Raw genomic sequence first — 16,962 nt, 5'->3', positions numbered from 1 at the left:
ATTGTTTGCAGTTAGTTTTATAAACTAGTATGTAATAGAATGCAAAGTATGTATTCTGTATTCTGTTCTCTTTATGTTACAGAAGATTGGGCTGTTCCCAGGTACAGTATCTACAGTATGTGGAGATAAGAATCAGATGTGGGAGGAAAGGGTTATTGTTGAGTACATAAACCTGATGACTTGCATTTTGTTTCTCTTGGGAGCACGTGATAATATGGGCATAACTGCCAACTAATGCACTTCACTGAATCATCATTTTGTAAAGTGAAATTTATATTTACCTGCAATGAATTTTATGATCATTAATCTGCTGTACGTGGACATCTGGTGCAAATATTTGATTGAAAAATTGCTGTATTACATCAATTCCACTTAGAGGTTATTTTTTTCTTTAAATAGTAAGGTAAGTGCCTTTTAAGCATGAATCTGATGGCCAGTGTTATCACATATCCACACAATTCATTATTTCCACTATTCCTACACAAACAATAATGACTCTCAACCTGGGCGCTTCAAGAGAGGAGGTCTGTGTGCAGACGGTTGATGCTAGATCCAACTGGGATAAAGGACATCAACAACTACTTCCTCTAGTAACCCTATGGTGAGCGGAGCGAGCTACCGCGATTCCGCGATGGTACATTTCGGGTACCATGTTCTGACCTTGCTACTCCCCTGGTGGCATCAGAGGTCCTTTAGCCATTTGGATTTAGTCATAATTGTGTGCAGACTCTGGGCCCCTTCCTCGCTAGCCGGCAGACTCTGAGCACTGCGGAACCTACCTCTGTCCCAGAGTCTGGTGCGCATGGGCAGGTCTCCGGTAAATTGGCACGGCAGCCATTTTCCCAGTGATTTTCTTACTTCATATGTGCAAAATGCTGAGAATGCTGCCGACCTGGGACTCCGGAGAGTAAGTGTTGAAAAAAATGGGTGCATGGTATGTGGTGTGGGCCTCGTATGCACCACATACACTGCTTCAATTATAAATATGCCAGTGGTTCTCAACACATCATGTGATGGTGAGGGGGGGAGTGGGGGTTCGTGATGTTACAGTGCACATAGTAAGCGCAATACATTGGACTGATGTAGACTTGGTTCCAAATGGACAAAATTTATACAAAATAAAATTAGAGATGTGCACCGGAAATTTTTTGTGTTTTGGTTTTGGTTCCGCGGCCGTGTTTTGGATTCGGACGCGTTTTGGCAAAACCTCCCTGAAATTTTTTTGTCGGATTCGGGTGTTTTTTTTCTTCAAAAACAGCTTAAATCATAGAATTTGGGGGTAATTTTGATCCTATAGTATTATTAACCTCAATAATCACAATTTCCACTCATTTTCAGTCTATTTTGAATACCTCACACCTCACAATACTATTTTTAGTCCTAAAATTTGCACCGAGGTCGCTGGATGACTAAGCAAAGCGACCCAAGAGGGCGGCACAAACACCTGGCCCATCTAGGAGTGGCACTGGAGTGTCAGACAGGATGGCACTTAAAAAAATTGTCCCCAATCAGCACATGATGCAAAGAAAAGAGAAAAAGAGGTGCACTGTGGTCGCTGGACGGCTAAGCTAAGCGACACAAACACCTCAATATCACTGGAATTATTCGTTCTAATCAATGGTATTATTGGTCCAAATCACTGGAAGAAAATGACAAAATCACTGGAATTATTCGTTCTAATCAATGGAATTATTGGTCCAAATCACTGGAAGAAAATGACAAAATCACTGGAATTATTCGTTCTAATCAATGGTATTATTGGTCCAAATCGCTGGAAGAAAATGACAAAATCACTGGAATTATTCGTTCTAATCAATGGTATTATTGGTCCAAATCACTGGAAGAAAATGAAAAAATCACTGGAATTATTCGTTCTAATCAATGGTATTATTGGTCCAAATCACTGGAAGAAAATGACAAAATCACTGGAATTATTCGTAAACATTTGTAGAAAGTCGCTGCTTTCTGATTACAGAAATGCTCAGATATTCCTGCGAATCCACAATCCCTTCCCAGAGGAAAAAGAAATTGAGAAACCGTTGTTTGAGAACGTTTGTTCTCTTTCCCTTACAAAGGGACAAACCACTTTCCAAGAAGACTGACGTTTCTTGGGATTATGGAGACATAATGTTTTTGAATATAAATCCTAAAGCAGGTGGTGTATTAGAGCAAAAGAGTGCAAGAGACCAGCCATGCAGTTTCTGAAATGTTATAACAAAATGTTACTGTATTTCATAAGCACTCATTCCTAACTCTGCTAAGTACTGTTTGATATACTGTATCTGGCTTCCATGAGGTAGTTGTCCATTATTTCAGCTTCCATTGACCTTTTTGAAAGCAGTAGAAGTTATCGATTCTTTTTTTTTATTTTTATTTTCCCCTATTTTTAATTTTCTGCATAGCCCAGTAAAATGTTGCAATGTTAAGTATTGACTTGTGCCTTCTGGGGGTCCACTTCTTCACCAAACCCAGCCAAATCTCATCCTAACCCTCTGTTCCACGTTCTCTATGTATCCCATCTGTGTCACCCATGTCTGTCTACCCCTCCCCTTTAGATTGTAAACTCACGAGCAGGGCCCTCTTCCCTCATGTGCTTATCCTTTGTCTTACTTTAATAATCTTCAACTGTACCACATTCAGCAGTCTTCTGCCACATGATACTTATTCCAGTGTCATCTGCTGATGTAACTATGTTTATTTACCCTGTACTTGTCCTATACTGTCATCAACTGTAAGTTGCTGTTTTCCTGTTTGATTATTTATGTACTCTGTAATTGGGCGCTGCGGAACCCTTGTGGCACCATATAAATAAAGGATAATAATAATGATAATAATATAGGGTGTATAATCACCAGGTGTATCTCACACATCGCTCAGTACAGTATACAGGGTGTATAATCCCCAGGTGTATCTCACACATCGCTCAGTACAGATTACAGGATGTATAATCACCAGGTGTATAACACACATCGCACAGTACAGTATATAGGGTGTATAATCCCCAGGTGTATCTCACACATCGCTCAGTACAGATTACAGGATGTATAATCACCAGGTGTATAACACACGTCGCACAGTACAGTATACATAAAGGTCACAACTCACAACAATGCAGCAGATATTGAGCACTGATCAGGATACTATAAGTGACAGAGCTGCAAGATACAGCAATGGCCTACTGTACTGTGCTATATATGTATACTGCTGGTTACCAAAATGCTGCACTGTCCTACTATATACTGCTCACAATAATGCAGCACAGATATGGACTGGATACTTGCAGTGACACAGAGCTGCAAGATACAGCAATGGCCTACTGTACAACGATATACTGTTGGTCACCAAAATGCTGCACTGTAATACTATATATACTGCTCACAATAATGCAGCACAGATATGGAATGGATACTTGTAGTGACACAGAGCTGCAAGATACAGCAATGGCCTACTGTATAACTATATACTGTTGGTCACCAAAATGCTGCACTGTAATACTATATATACTGCTCACAATAATGCAGCACAGATTTGGAATGGATACTTGCAGTGACACAGAGCTGCAAGATACAGCAATGGCCTACTGTACAACTATATACTGTTTGTCACCAAAATTCTGCACTGTAATACTATATATACTGCTCACAAAAATGCAGCACAGATATGGAATGGATACTTGCAGTGACACAGAGCTGCAAGATACAGCAATGGCCTACTGTACAACTATATACTGTTGGTCACCAAAATGCTGCACTGTAATACTAAATATACTGCTCACAAAAATGCAGCACAGATATGGAATGGATACTTGCAGTGACACGGAGCTGCAAGATACAGCAATGGCCTACTGTACTGTACTAGTGATGAGCATCGGAAATTTTTCGGGTTTTGTGTTTTGGTTTTGGGTTCGGTTCCGCGGCCGTGTTTTGGGTTCGAACGCGTTTTGGCAAAACCTCACCGAATTTTTTTTGTCGGATTCGGGTGTGTTTTGGATTAGGGTGTTTTTTTCAAAAAACCCTAAAAAACAGCTTAAATCATAGAATTTGGGGGTCATTTTGATCCCAAAGTATTATTAACCTCAATAACCATAATTTCCACTCATTTTCAGTCTATTCTGAACACCTCACACCTCACAATATTATTTTTAGTCCTTAAATTTGCCCCGAGGTCGCTGGATGGCTAAGCTAAGCGACCCAAGTGGCCGACACAAACACCTGGCCCATCTAGGAGTGGCACTGCAGTGTCACGCAGGATGGCCCTTCCAAAAAACACTCCCCAAACAGCACATGACGCAAAGAAAAAAAGAGGCGCAATGAGGTAGCTGTGTGAGTAAGCTAAGCGACCCTAGTGGCCGACACAAACACCTGGCCCATCTAGGAGTGGCACTGCAGTGTCACGCAGGATGGCCCTTCCAAAAAACACTCCCCAAACAGCACATGACGCAAAGAAAAAAAGAGGCGCAATGAGGTAGCTGTGTGAGTAAGCTAAGCGACCCTAGTGGCCGACACAAACACCTGGCCCATCTAGGAGTGGCACTGCAGTGTCACGCAGGATGGCCCTTCCAAAAAACACTCCCCAAACAGCACATGACGCAAAGAAAAAAAGAGGCGCAATGAGGTAGCTGTGTGAGTAAGCTAAGCGACCCTAGTGGCCGACACAAACACCTGGCCCATCTAGGAGTGGCACTGCAGTGTCACGCAGGATGGCCCTTCCAAAAAACACTCCCCAAACAGCAGCACATGACGCAAAGAAAAAAAAAAAAGAGGCGCAATGAGGTAGCTGTGTGACTAAGATAAGCGACCCTAGTGGCCGACACAAACACCAGGCCCATCTAGGAGTGGCACTGCAGTGTCACGCAGGATGGCCCTTCCAAAAAACACCCCCCAAACAGCACATGACGCAAAGAAAAAAAGAGGCGCAATGAGGTAGCTGTGTGAGTAAGCTAAGCGACCCTAGTGGCCGACACAAACACCTGGCCCATCTAGGAGTGGCACTGCAGTGTCACGCAGGATGGTCCTTCCAAAAAACACTCCCCAAACAGCACATGACGCAAAGAAAAAAAGAGGCGCAATGAGGTAGCTGTGTGAGTAAGATAAGCGACCCTAGTGGCCGACACAAACACCTGGCCCATCTAGGAGTGGCACTGCAGTGTCACGCAGGATGCCCCTTCCAAAAAACACTCCCCAAACAGCAGCACATGACGCAAAGAAGAAAAAAAAGAGGCGCAATGAGGTAGCTGTGTGACTAAGATAAGCGACCCTAGTGGCCGACACAAACACCTGGCCCATCTAGGAGTGGCACTGCAGTGTCACGCAGGATGGCCCTTCCAAAAAACACCCCCCAAACAGCACACGACGCAAAGAAAAAAAGAGGCGCAATGAGGTAGCTGTGTGAGTAAGCTAAGCGACCCTAGTGGCCGACACAAACACCTGGCCCATCTAGGAGTGGCACTGCAGTGTCACGCAGGATGGCCCTTCCAAAAAACACCCCCCAAACAGCACATGACGCAAAGAAAAATGAAAGAAAAAAGAGGTGCAAGATGGAATTGTCCTTGGGCCCTCCCACCCACCCTTATGTTGTATAAACAGGACATGCACACTTTAACCAACCCATCATTTCAGTGACAGGGTCTGCCACACGACTGTGACTGAAATGACGGGTTGGTTTGGACCCCCACCAAAAAAGAAGCAATTAATCTCTCCTTGCACAAACTGGCTCTACAGAGGCAAGATGTCCACCTCATCATCATCCTCCGATATATCACCGTGTACATCCCCCTCCTCACAGATTATCAATTCGTCCCCACTGGAATCCACCATCTCAGCTCCCTGTGTACTTTGTGGAGGCAATTGCTGCTGGTCAATGTCTCCACGGAGGAATTGATTATAATTCATTTTAATGAACATCATCTTCCCCACATTTTCTGGATGTAACCTCGTACGCCGATTGCTGACAAGGTCAGCGGCGGCACTAAACACTCTTTCGGAGTACACTCTTGTGGGAGGGCAACTTAGGTAGAATAAAGCCAGTTTGTGCAAGGGCCTCCAAATTGCCTCTTTTTCCTGCCAGTATAAGTACGGACTGTCTGACGTGCCTACTTGGATGCGGTCACTCATATAATCCTCCACCATTCTTTCAATGGGGAGAGAATCATATGCAGTGACAGTAGACGACATGTCCGTAATCGTTGTCAGGTCCTTCAGTCCGGACCAGATGTCAGCATCAGCAGTCGCTCCAGACTGCCCTGCATCACCGCCAGCGGGTGGGCTCGGAATTCTGAGCCTTTTCCTCGCACCCCCAGTTGCGGGAGAATGTGAAGGAGAAGATGTTGACAGGTCGCGTTCCGCTTGACTTGACAATTTTGTCACCAGCAGTTCTTTGAACCCCAGCAGACTTGTGTCTGCCGGAAAGAGAGATCCAAGGTAGGTTTTAAATCTAGGATCGAGCACGGTGGCCAAAATGTAGTTCTCTGATTTCAACAGATTGACCACCCGTGAATCCTTGTTAAGCGAATTAAGGGCTCCATCCACAAGTCCCACATGCCTAGCGGAATCGCTCTGTGTTAGCTCCTCCTTCAATGTCTCCAGCTTCTTCTGCAAAAGCCTGATGAGGGGAATGACCTGACTCAGGCTGGCAGTGTCTGAACTGACTTCACGGGTGGCAAGTTCAAAAGGTTGCAGAACCTTGCACAACGTTGAAATCATTCTCCACTGCGCTTGAGACAGGTGCATTCCACCTCCTATATCGTGCTCAGTTGTATAGGCTTGAAAGGCCTTTTGCTGCTCCTCCAACCTCTGAAGCATATAGAGGGTTGAATTCCACCTCGTTACCACTTCTTGCTTCAGATGATGGCAGGGCAGGTTCAGGCGTTTTTGGTGGTGCTCCAGTCTTCTGTACGTGGTGCCTGTACGCCGAAAGTGTCCCGCAATTCTTCTGGCCACCGACAGCATCTCTTGCACGCCCCTCTCGTTTTTTAAATAATTCTGCACCACCAAATTCAAGGTATGTGCAAAACATGGGACGTGCTGGAATTTGCCCAGATTTAATGCACACACAATATTGCTGGCGTTGTCCGATGCCACAAATCCACAGGAGAGTCCAATTGGGGTAAGCCATTCTGCGATGATCTTCCTCAGTTGCCGTAAGAGGTTTTTAGCTGTGTGCGTATTCTGGAAAGCGGTGATACAAAGCGTAGCCTGCCTAGGAAAGAGTTGGCGTTTGCGAGATGCTGCTACTGGTGCCGCCGCTGCTGTTCTTGCGGCGGGAGTCCATACATCTACCCAGTGGGCTGTCACAGTCATATAGTCCTGAGCCTGCCCTGCTCCACTTGTCCACATGTCCGTGGTTAAGTGGACATTGGGTACAACTGCATTTTTTAGGACACTGGTGAGTCTTTTTCTGAGGTCTGTGTACATTTTCGGTATCGCCTGCCTAGAGAAATGGAACCTAGATGGTATTTGGTACCGGGGACACAGTACCTCCAACAAGTCTCTAGTTGCCTCTGCAGTAATGATGGATACCGGAACCACGTTTCTCACCGCCCAGGATGCCAAGGCCTCAGTTATCCGCTTTGCAGCAGGATGACTGCTGTGATATTTCATCTTCCTCGCAAAGGACTGTTGGACAGTCAATTGCTTGGTGGAAGTAGTAAAAGTGGTCTTACGAGTACGACTTCCCCTCTGGGATGACCATCGACTCCCAGCAGCAACAACAGCAGCGCCAGCAGCAGTAGGCGTTACACGCAAGGATGCATCGGAGGAATCCCAGGCAGGAGAGGACTCGTCAGAATTGCCAGTGACATGGCCTGCAGGACTATTGGCATTCCTGGGGAAGGAGGAAATTGACACTGAGGGAGTTGGTGGGGTGGTTTGCGTGAGCTTGGTTACAAGAGGAAGCGATTTACTGGTCAGTGGACTGCTTCCGCTGTCGCCCAAAGTTTTTGAACTTGTCACTGACTTATGATGAATGCGCTGCAGGTGACGTATAAGGGAGGATGTTCCGAGGTGGTTAACGTCCTTACCCCTACTTATTACAGCTTGACAAAGGCAACACACGGCTTGATAAATGTTGTCCGCATTTCTGTTGAAATACTTCCACACCGAAGAGCTGATTTTTTTTTGTATTTTCACCAGGCATGTCAATGGCCCTTTTCCTCCCACGGACAACAGGTGTCTCCCCGGGTGCCTGACTTAAACAAACCACCTCACCATCAGAATCCTCCTGGTCAATTTCGTCCCCAGCGCCAGCAACACCCATATCCTCCTCATCCTGGTGTACTTCAACACTGACATCTTCAATCTGACTATCAGGAACTGGACTGCGGGTGCTCCTTCCAGCACTTGCAGGGGGCGTGCAAATGGTGGAAGGCGCATGCTCTTCACGTCCAGTGTTGGGAAGGTCAGGCATCGCAAACGACACAATTGGACTCTCCTTGTGGATTTGTGATTTCGAAGAACGCACAGTTCCTTGCTGTGCTTTTGCCAGCTTGAGTCTTTTCATTTTTCTAGCGAGAGGCTGAGTGCTTCCATCCTCATGTGAAGCTGAACCACTAGCCATGAACATAGGCCAGGGCCTCAGCCGTTCCTTGCCACTCCGTGTGGTAAATGGCATATTGGCAAGTTTACGCTTCTCCGACGACAATTTTATTTTAGATTTTTGAGTCCTTTTTTTACTGACATTTGGTGTTTTGGATTTTACATGCTCTGTACTATGACATTGGGCATCGGCCTTGGCAGACGACGTTGCTGGCATTTCATCGTCTCGGCCATGACTAGTGGCAGCAGCTTCAGCACGAGGTGGAAGTCGATCTTGATCTTTCCCTATTTTTGGAACCTCAACATTTTTGTTCTCCATATTTTAATAGGCACAACTAAAAGGCACCTCAGGTAAACAATGGAGATGGATGGATACTAGTATACTTATGGATGGACGAGCGACTGCCGACACAGAGGTAGCTACAGCCGTGGACTACCGTACTGCGTCTGCTGCTAATATAGACTGGATGATAATGATATAAAAAATATATATATATCACTACTGCAGCCGGACAGGTATATATTATATAATGACGGACCTGATGGACACTGTCAGCAGCACTGCAGACTCCTAAAGTAAGCTACTAGTAGTATCAAGAAGATAGAAAAAAAAAACACCACAGGTAGGTGGTATACAATTATGAATGGACGAGCGACTGCCGACACAGAGGTAGCTACAGCCGTGGACTACCGTACTGCGTCTGCTGCTAATATAGACTGGATGATAATGATATAAAAAATATATATATATATCACTACTGCAGCCGGACAGGTATATATTATATAATGACGGACCTGCTGGACACTGTCAGCAGCACTGCAGACTCCTAAAGTAAGCTACTAGTAGTATCAAGAAGATAGAAAAAAAAAAAAAACACCACAGGTAGGTGGTATACAATTATGGATGGACGAGTGACTGCCGACACAGAGGTAGCTACAGCCGTGGACTACCGTACTGCGTCTGCTGCTAATATAGACTGGATGATAATGATATAAAAAATATATATATATCACTACTGCAGCCGGACAGGTATATATTATATAATGACGGACCTGCTGGACACTGTCAGCAGCACTGCAGACTCCTAAAGTAAGCTACTAGTAGTATCAAGAAGATAGAAAAAAAAAAACACCACAGGTAGGTGGTATACAATTATGGATGGACGAGCGACTGCCGACACAGAGGTAGCTACAGCCGTGGACTACCGTACTGCGTCTGCTGCTAATATAGACTGGATGATAATGATATAAAAAATATATATATATCACTACTGCAGCCGGACAGGTATATATTATATAATGACGGACCTGCTGGACACTGTCAGCAGCACTGCAGACTCCTAAAGTAAGCTACTAGTAGTATCAAGAAGATAGAAAAAAAAAAAACACAGGTAGGTGGTATACAATTATGGATGGACGAGCGACTGCCGACACAGAGGTAGCTACAGCCGTGGACTACCGTACTTCGTCTGCTGCTAATATAGACTGGATGATAATGATATAAAAAATATATATATATCACTACTGCAGCCGGACAGGTATATATTATAATGACGGACCTGCTGGACACTGTCAGCACTGCAGACTCCTAAAGTAAGCTACTAGTATCAAGAAGATAGAAAGAAAAAAAAACACCACAGGTAGGTGGTATACAATTATGGATGGACGAGCGACTGCCGACACAGAGGTAGCTACAGCCGTGGACTACCGTACTGCGTCTGCTGCTAATATAGACTGGATGATAATGATATAAAAAATATATATATATCACTACTGCAACCGGACAGGTATATATTATATAATGACGGACCTGCTGGACACTGTCAGCAGCACTGCAGACTCCTAAAGTAAGCTACTAGTAGTATCAAGAAGATAGAAAAAAAAAAAAACACCACAGGTAGGTGGTATACAATTATGGATGGACGAGCGACTGCCGACACAGAGGTAGCTACAGCCGTGGACTACCGTACTGCGTCTGCTGCTAATATAGACTGGATGATAATGATATAAAAAATATATATATATCACTACTGCAGCCGGACAGGTATATATTATAATGACGGACCTGCTGGACACTGTCAGCACTGCAGACTCCTAAAGTAAGCTACTAGTATCAAGAAGATAGAAAGAAAAAAAAACACCACAGGTAGGTGGTATACAATTATGGATGGACGAGCGACTGCCGACACAGAGGTAGCTACAGCCGTGGACTACCGTACTGCGTCTGCTGCTAATATAGACTGGATGATAATGATATTAAAAATATATATATATCACTACTGCAGCCGGACAGGTATATATTATATAATTAATGACGGACCTGCTGGACACTGTCAGCAGAATGCGTTTATAGAATAAAAACACCACACGACGAGTGTTTAACTTTTTCAGGCAGACAATCACAATATACTGGTGGTCAGTGGTCACTGGTCAGTCACACTAGCAGTGGCACTCTGGCAGCAAAAGTGTGCACTGTTAAATAATATGTACTCCTGCTATAACTGCTCCCCAGTCTCCCCCACAATTAAGCTGTGTGAGCAGTGAGCACTCAGCACAGTCAGATATACATAGATGATGCAGCACACTGAGGCTGAGCACAGATATGGTATACTGTTACTGTGTCACTGTGTATCGTTTTTTTTCAGGCAGAGAACGGATTATATTAAATAATAATATAATAAAACTGCACTGGTGGTCACTGGTCAGTCACTAGTAAACTCTGCACTCTCTGAGTACTCCTAAGCTCCAGTAAATCAAGTGTCTCACTCTCACTCTCTCTCTTCTAATCTAAATGGAGAGGACGCCAGCCACGTCCTCTCCCTATGAATCTCAATGCACGTGTGAAAATGGCGGCGACGCGCGGCTCCTTATATAGAATCCGAGTCTCGCGATAGAATCCGAGCCTCACGAGAATCCGACAGCGGGATGATGACGTTCGGGCGCGCTTGGGTTAGCCGAGCAAGGCGGGAAGATCCGAGTCTGCCTCGGATCCGTGTAAAAAGGCTGAAGTTCGGGGGGGTTCGGATTCCGAGGAACCGAACCCGCTCATCACTATACTGTACTACTATAATTAATGATATACTGGTGGTCCCCAGTCCCCACAATAAAGCACACTGAGCACAGATATTTGCAGCACACTGAGCACAGATATTTGCAGCACACTGAGCACAGATATGGAGCGTTTTCAGGCAGAGAACGTAGATATTTTCAGCACACTGAGCACAGATATTTGCAGCACACTGAGCACAGATATTTGCAGCACACTGAGCACGGATTACGGAGCTTTTCAGGGAGAGAACGCACCCACGTCCTCTCCATTCAATCTCCAATGCACGAGTGAAAATGGCGGCAACGCGCGGCTCTTTATATAGAATACGAATCTCGCGAGAATCCGACAGCGGGATGATGACGTTCGGGCACATTCGGGTTAACCGAGCAAGGCGGGAAGATCCGAGGCTGCCTCGGACCCGTGTAAAATAAGTGAAGTTCGGGGGGGTTCGGATCTCAACGAACCGAACCCGCTCATCTCTAAATAAAATGTGTAGGCCCATTTTCTGAGCTGCACATCTAAAGTTCTCTGTACGTCTGTCCATTGGAAGCACATGCACCATGTTTAGACCAGACGCACATCACATAACATAAACCATCTGCCCATGTTTTAACTTTTTACCCATTTATTTTGCATGCTATTAGGTACCAATGAAATTGGTAAAACTTCTATAATACAGTAGAAACACCTCTCCATCTCATGAATGGAAACATAATAATAGAAAAATTAGCTAATACACACATAAACGCATAATATACTGTATGGCCAAGCAATGAAGAAACCAGGACATTTGCACACCTCTATAGCTAGTGGTTCATTAGTGCTGGTGACGGTCGGCAAGGGAACCGCCATTGATAACAAACAACAATGGTGCTCAGACCCCTATACACCTCTGAATGTGTTTGAAGGGCTGGCACTTTGTGTGTGTGTGTGTGTGTGTGTGTGTGTGTGTGTGTGTGTGTGTGTGTGTGTGTGTGTGTGTGTGTAAATATCAGGGCTGGATTATAAGGGGGACATGGGCGGTCATCCTGGGGCCACCACAAATACTACACTAATGGAACGCAGGACAGCATTTTGCAGCCTGAGCTCCAGTTCTCCCTCAAAAGCTGTCCCACAGTAGGGCTGTACCATTCAAGGTGCTGTCTGCGGATGTATACTTCATTAAGCGCTGGGAGGGACAATGGATGTGCATGCTGCACAAAAAGGCCTGTTGCTGGAATTTTGAAAACTTCTTGGCTGCTAAATGGTGATTAGTGCTGCTTGTCTGACTACAGTGTTCACCATTACTTCTAAGTCTAACACACACACACACACACACACACACACACACACACACACACACACTCAAGCCGCAAGCGATAGATAGATAGATAGATAGATAGATAGATAGATAGATAATTGTTTTTATGTAATAGTTATGCTAATAGGGGCCCTACAAGTTTATTTCCATGGGGCCCCCACAAATCGGTCCTGGCAAGTATGCTGTTCGTATGTATGCTGTGTGTGTGTGTGTGTGTGTGTTTGTTTCTAAGGATGCTGTGTGTATGTATGTATGTATGTATGTATGTATGGTGTGTGTGTGTGTGTGTGTGTGTGTGTGTGTGTGTGTGTGTGTGTTGTAAGTATGCTGTGTTTGTGTTTGTAAGTATGCTGTGTGTAAGTATGCTATGTGTGTGTATTGTATGTATGGTATCTATCACAAATATATTTATATATATCAACCCTTTAAACCGGAACACTCATGGATTACACAGGTTCTGTGGCTGAATAAAACCAGGTGAAATGCAGGCTTGAAATCAGCCAGCCGCAGAACCTGTGTAATTCATTAGTGCCCCTGTTTAAAGGGATAGTATTGTAAGGAAGGTAATATTCCGCAGACGTAAAATCACAACCACATCTTTAATAGAAAAAACATCTGCCTGCGGAATCAGGGCCTAATTCAGACCTGAATGCTGTTGTGCGAAATAGCACAGTGGCCGATTATCGAATGACTGTGCATGCATACGGATCATAGTGCATAGGCACAAGGCCAAACTGCAAAAAAATCCTGCATTTTTTTTATCGCTAGGCAAACGCAGGCTGATTGACAGGATGCGGACGTTTGTGGGTGGTAACTGTGTAACACCCCATATACAGTGGCGTAACTACTGCCCCCGCAGCCACTGCGGTCGCTTGGAGGTGCAGGGCTGCGGGGGCGCCGCCGCCACTGATTGCTGCTGTTTTGGAAGAACACGAAGGGCATAGTGCGCGCCTCCTCTGTGTGTCCCTCCTGGGTCTCCGGCGGCAGCGGCGTGTCTGTTAAATGAAGTGTGGTTCGTGAGCTCTGATTGGCTCACGAACTGGCACTTCATTTGACAGACGCCACTGGAGACACAGGAGGCATACGCAGGAGAGGCACACGCTGTGCCTTCCCACTCCTTCCCAAAACAACAGTGGGGGAGCCTAGGAACTCGGGAGGCTGTGTACCTGGCACCGGGGGGGGGGGGGGGGGCACATTTGGCACTGGGGGTATATGTGTACTTGGCACTGGGGGGCATATTTGGCACTGGGGGTATATGTGTACCTGGCACTGGGGGGAGGGGCATATTTGGCACTGGGGGTATATGTGTACCTGGCACTGGGGGGGGGCATATTTGGCACTGGGGGTATGTGTGATGCTGGCACTGGTGGGGCATATGGGGCCCTGGGTGCATATTTGTATCTGGCACTGTGGGGGAATATCTGGCACTGGGGGCATATGTGGCACTGGGAGCACAGCCCTAGCAACAAGCATTACCCCCTGGTTACAAGCACAACACCCAGCTCATGAAATCCCTGTCAACAAGCATTACCCCCTAGCAACGAGCATGACACCCAGTGCATGAAACCCCTGGCAACGAGTATTACCCCCTTGCAACAAGCTTGAAACCCAGCACATGATACCTCTGGCAACAAGCATAACACCTACCGCATGAAACCCCTGGCAACGAGCATGACACCCTGAGCATGAAAACCCCTGGCACCGTGCATGGAACCAAGATTATGAAACCCCTGGCAATGAGTAGGTAATTTAAAAATAATTAGAAGCCTTACTGTAGGACATAATGTGTAATGGGCATTGTGGTGTGTGGCATAATGTATCACAAACATTGTGGTGTGTATCATAATGTGTCACAGGCATTACGGTGTGTGGTCTACAATATCACAGGCTTTGTGGTATGTGGTGTAATGTCTCAGGGGCATTGCAGTGTGTGGCATAATGTATCACGGACATTGCAGTGTGTGGCATAATGTGTCACAGGCATTGTATGTGCTATAATGTAACAGGGGCATTGCAGTGTGTAGCATAATGCATAACGGGCATTGCGATGCGTGTCATAATGTGTCAGGGGCATTACGGTGTGTGGCATAATGTGTCATGGGCATTATAGTGTGTGGCATAATGTATACTGGGCATTACTATAAGGAGGAAAAATGACAAATAATGTAAGGGGCATGAATCAGGATTATTTTTTTTCCTGTGGTAGCCAACGTCTGGGCGTACAGGTTGCAAAACTGGGGTATAAGGTAGTCTTTTCCTGCAATGCCACACCCCTTTATGCAAAGCCACACCCATTTCAGCAAGGCCACACCTCTTTTTTGTGGCACGTGCCTTCCATTAGTGGCAATTATGGGGGGGAGGGGGGGGGGGGAGAGAATGTTCTGGCTTAAGGGAGAAAAATTTCTAGTTATGCCACTGCCCATATATGTAGGTGTATGTGTTTTTTTTTTTTTTTACAGATACAACAAACAGGGGTCCCCCTGGGCAAAAAAAGTCCCAGCAGAATGGGATAAAATCATTGTAGCCCATAGGATAACATGGGCTGCACTGTTGATGACCCTGTCGGCCCTGGACAGGGAGATTGGTGCCACTGAAGTTAGAACTGTCCCCCACTCTGGCCAGCAACAGCCAAGCCTAGGAAGATTGCCCCTGTTGATTGGGCCCCCCAGGTTGCAGGGCAGAAGGTACCTGGGGCGGTCTGTTGCTGGGGCTGGGGAACCAGTTAGGGCTGAGGGCAGGGGAGGTCCGAGGAGATAGGGACCCATATAAGTGGGTCCCCAGCGTGGGAAAGGGGAGTCAAGTCGGGGTTGGAGTGCTGAATACCTGGGAGCAGGCGGCCAGAAGAAGAGGAGCGACGGGAGGACTCAAGACCCGAAGACCGAAGCAAAGCTGCCAAGAAGAAGAGGATCCGGGATGTGCTGGTTTGGCATCGGGGAGGACTTCATAGAGGAGTAGCTGCCCGCGGAGGTGCCCGTCAGTGCGGAGAGGCCGGCGGCGCTTCATCACCGAAGACCCCGGAGAGCGACGAACCAGACGAGTAGCTGGAGTCCCTGAAGACATCCCGACCAGCAGCGCCAGACGCCATCCAGCCGTGGAAGAGAAGACCTGCAGGCGACGGCGCACAGGCACCGCGGAGGACTCCCTTTCCCCTGGAGAAGAAGGACCCGGAGATGACCCCTTGAGAGACGGAGGACAGCGCGGCTGGAGGAAGCGCCCGGGGGCGGTGCAGCGTGGCTTGGATGGAGCGGGTCTGGTCGGCGGTCTCCTCGCAAGTGCACATCCCCGATGCAGCGCTCTGCATCTCGGGTGGCGCCGAAGATCCAGGAGCCGGTCGGAGGTGGCAGAAGCGCTGCAGCAGGGGGTGAGAAATCTATAAAGCCCTTCCGCTGCATTACTCTGCCCCTACCTCTCCTTCCACTGACAGAACTCTGCATTTAGAAATACTAGCAAAGGGGGTAGGCTCCCCTCACCGTAGTGCCCCATTGTAATAACAGAAAAAGGGAGTAGGCTCCCTCACCTCAGTGCCCACTGTATTATTAAAAAAGGAGTAGGCGCCCCTTACTTCTGTGCCCACAGGATTAGCTAAGATAGGGGGTAGGCTCCGCTTGGCTATTGGTGCCATCTCTGAATTATTGAGGGGGTAGGCTCCCCTATGTTATATTGTCCCTCAATTAATTTATTAAGGGGAGAGGTGCCCTGCTAGTGCTAGGAAGGTAATAGGGGTGTTATCCCCTTGATTATTGCTGCTGAAATATTGTAAAAGCATTGGTGGTCATTCCTAGTTGTTCGCTAGCTGCATTCGTTCGCTGTGCAGCGGTGAGGGGAAAAAAACGGCACTTCTGCGCATGCGGCACAATGCGCATGCGCGGCGAAAAATTACAACGGGTGATGTAGTTTTACACAGGGTCTAGCGATGCTTTTCAGTCGCACTGCTGGCCGCAGAGTGATTGACAGGAAGAGGGCGTTTCTGGGTGTCAACTGACCGTTTTCAGGGAGTGTTCGGAAAAACGCAGGCGTGCCAGGAAAAACGCAGGCGTGGCTGGGCGAACGCAGAGCGTGTTTGTGACGTCAAATCAGGTACT

Source organism: Pseudophryne corroboree, chromosome 9, assembly GCF_028390025.1.
Source record: "Pseudophryne corroboree isolate aPseCor3 chromosome 9, aPseCor3.hap2, whole genome shotgun sequence".
NCBI classification, from domain to species: Eukaryota; Metazoa; Chordata; class Amphibia; order Anura; family Myobatrachidae; genus Pseudophryne; species Pseudophryne corroboree.
This window is presented reverse-complemented; position numbering follows the sequence as displayed.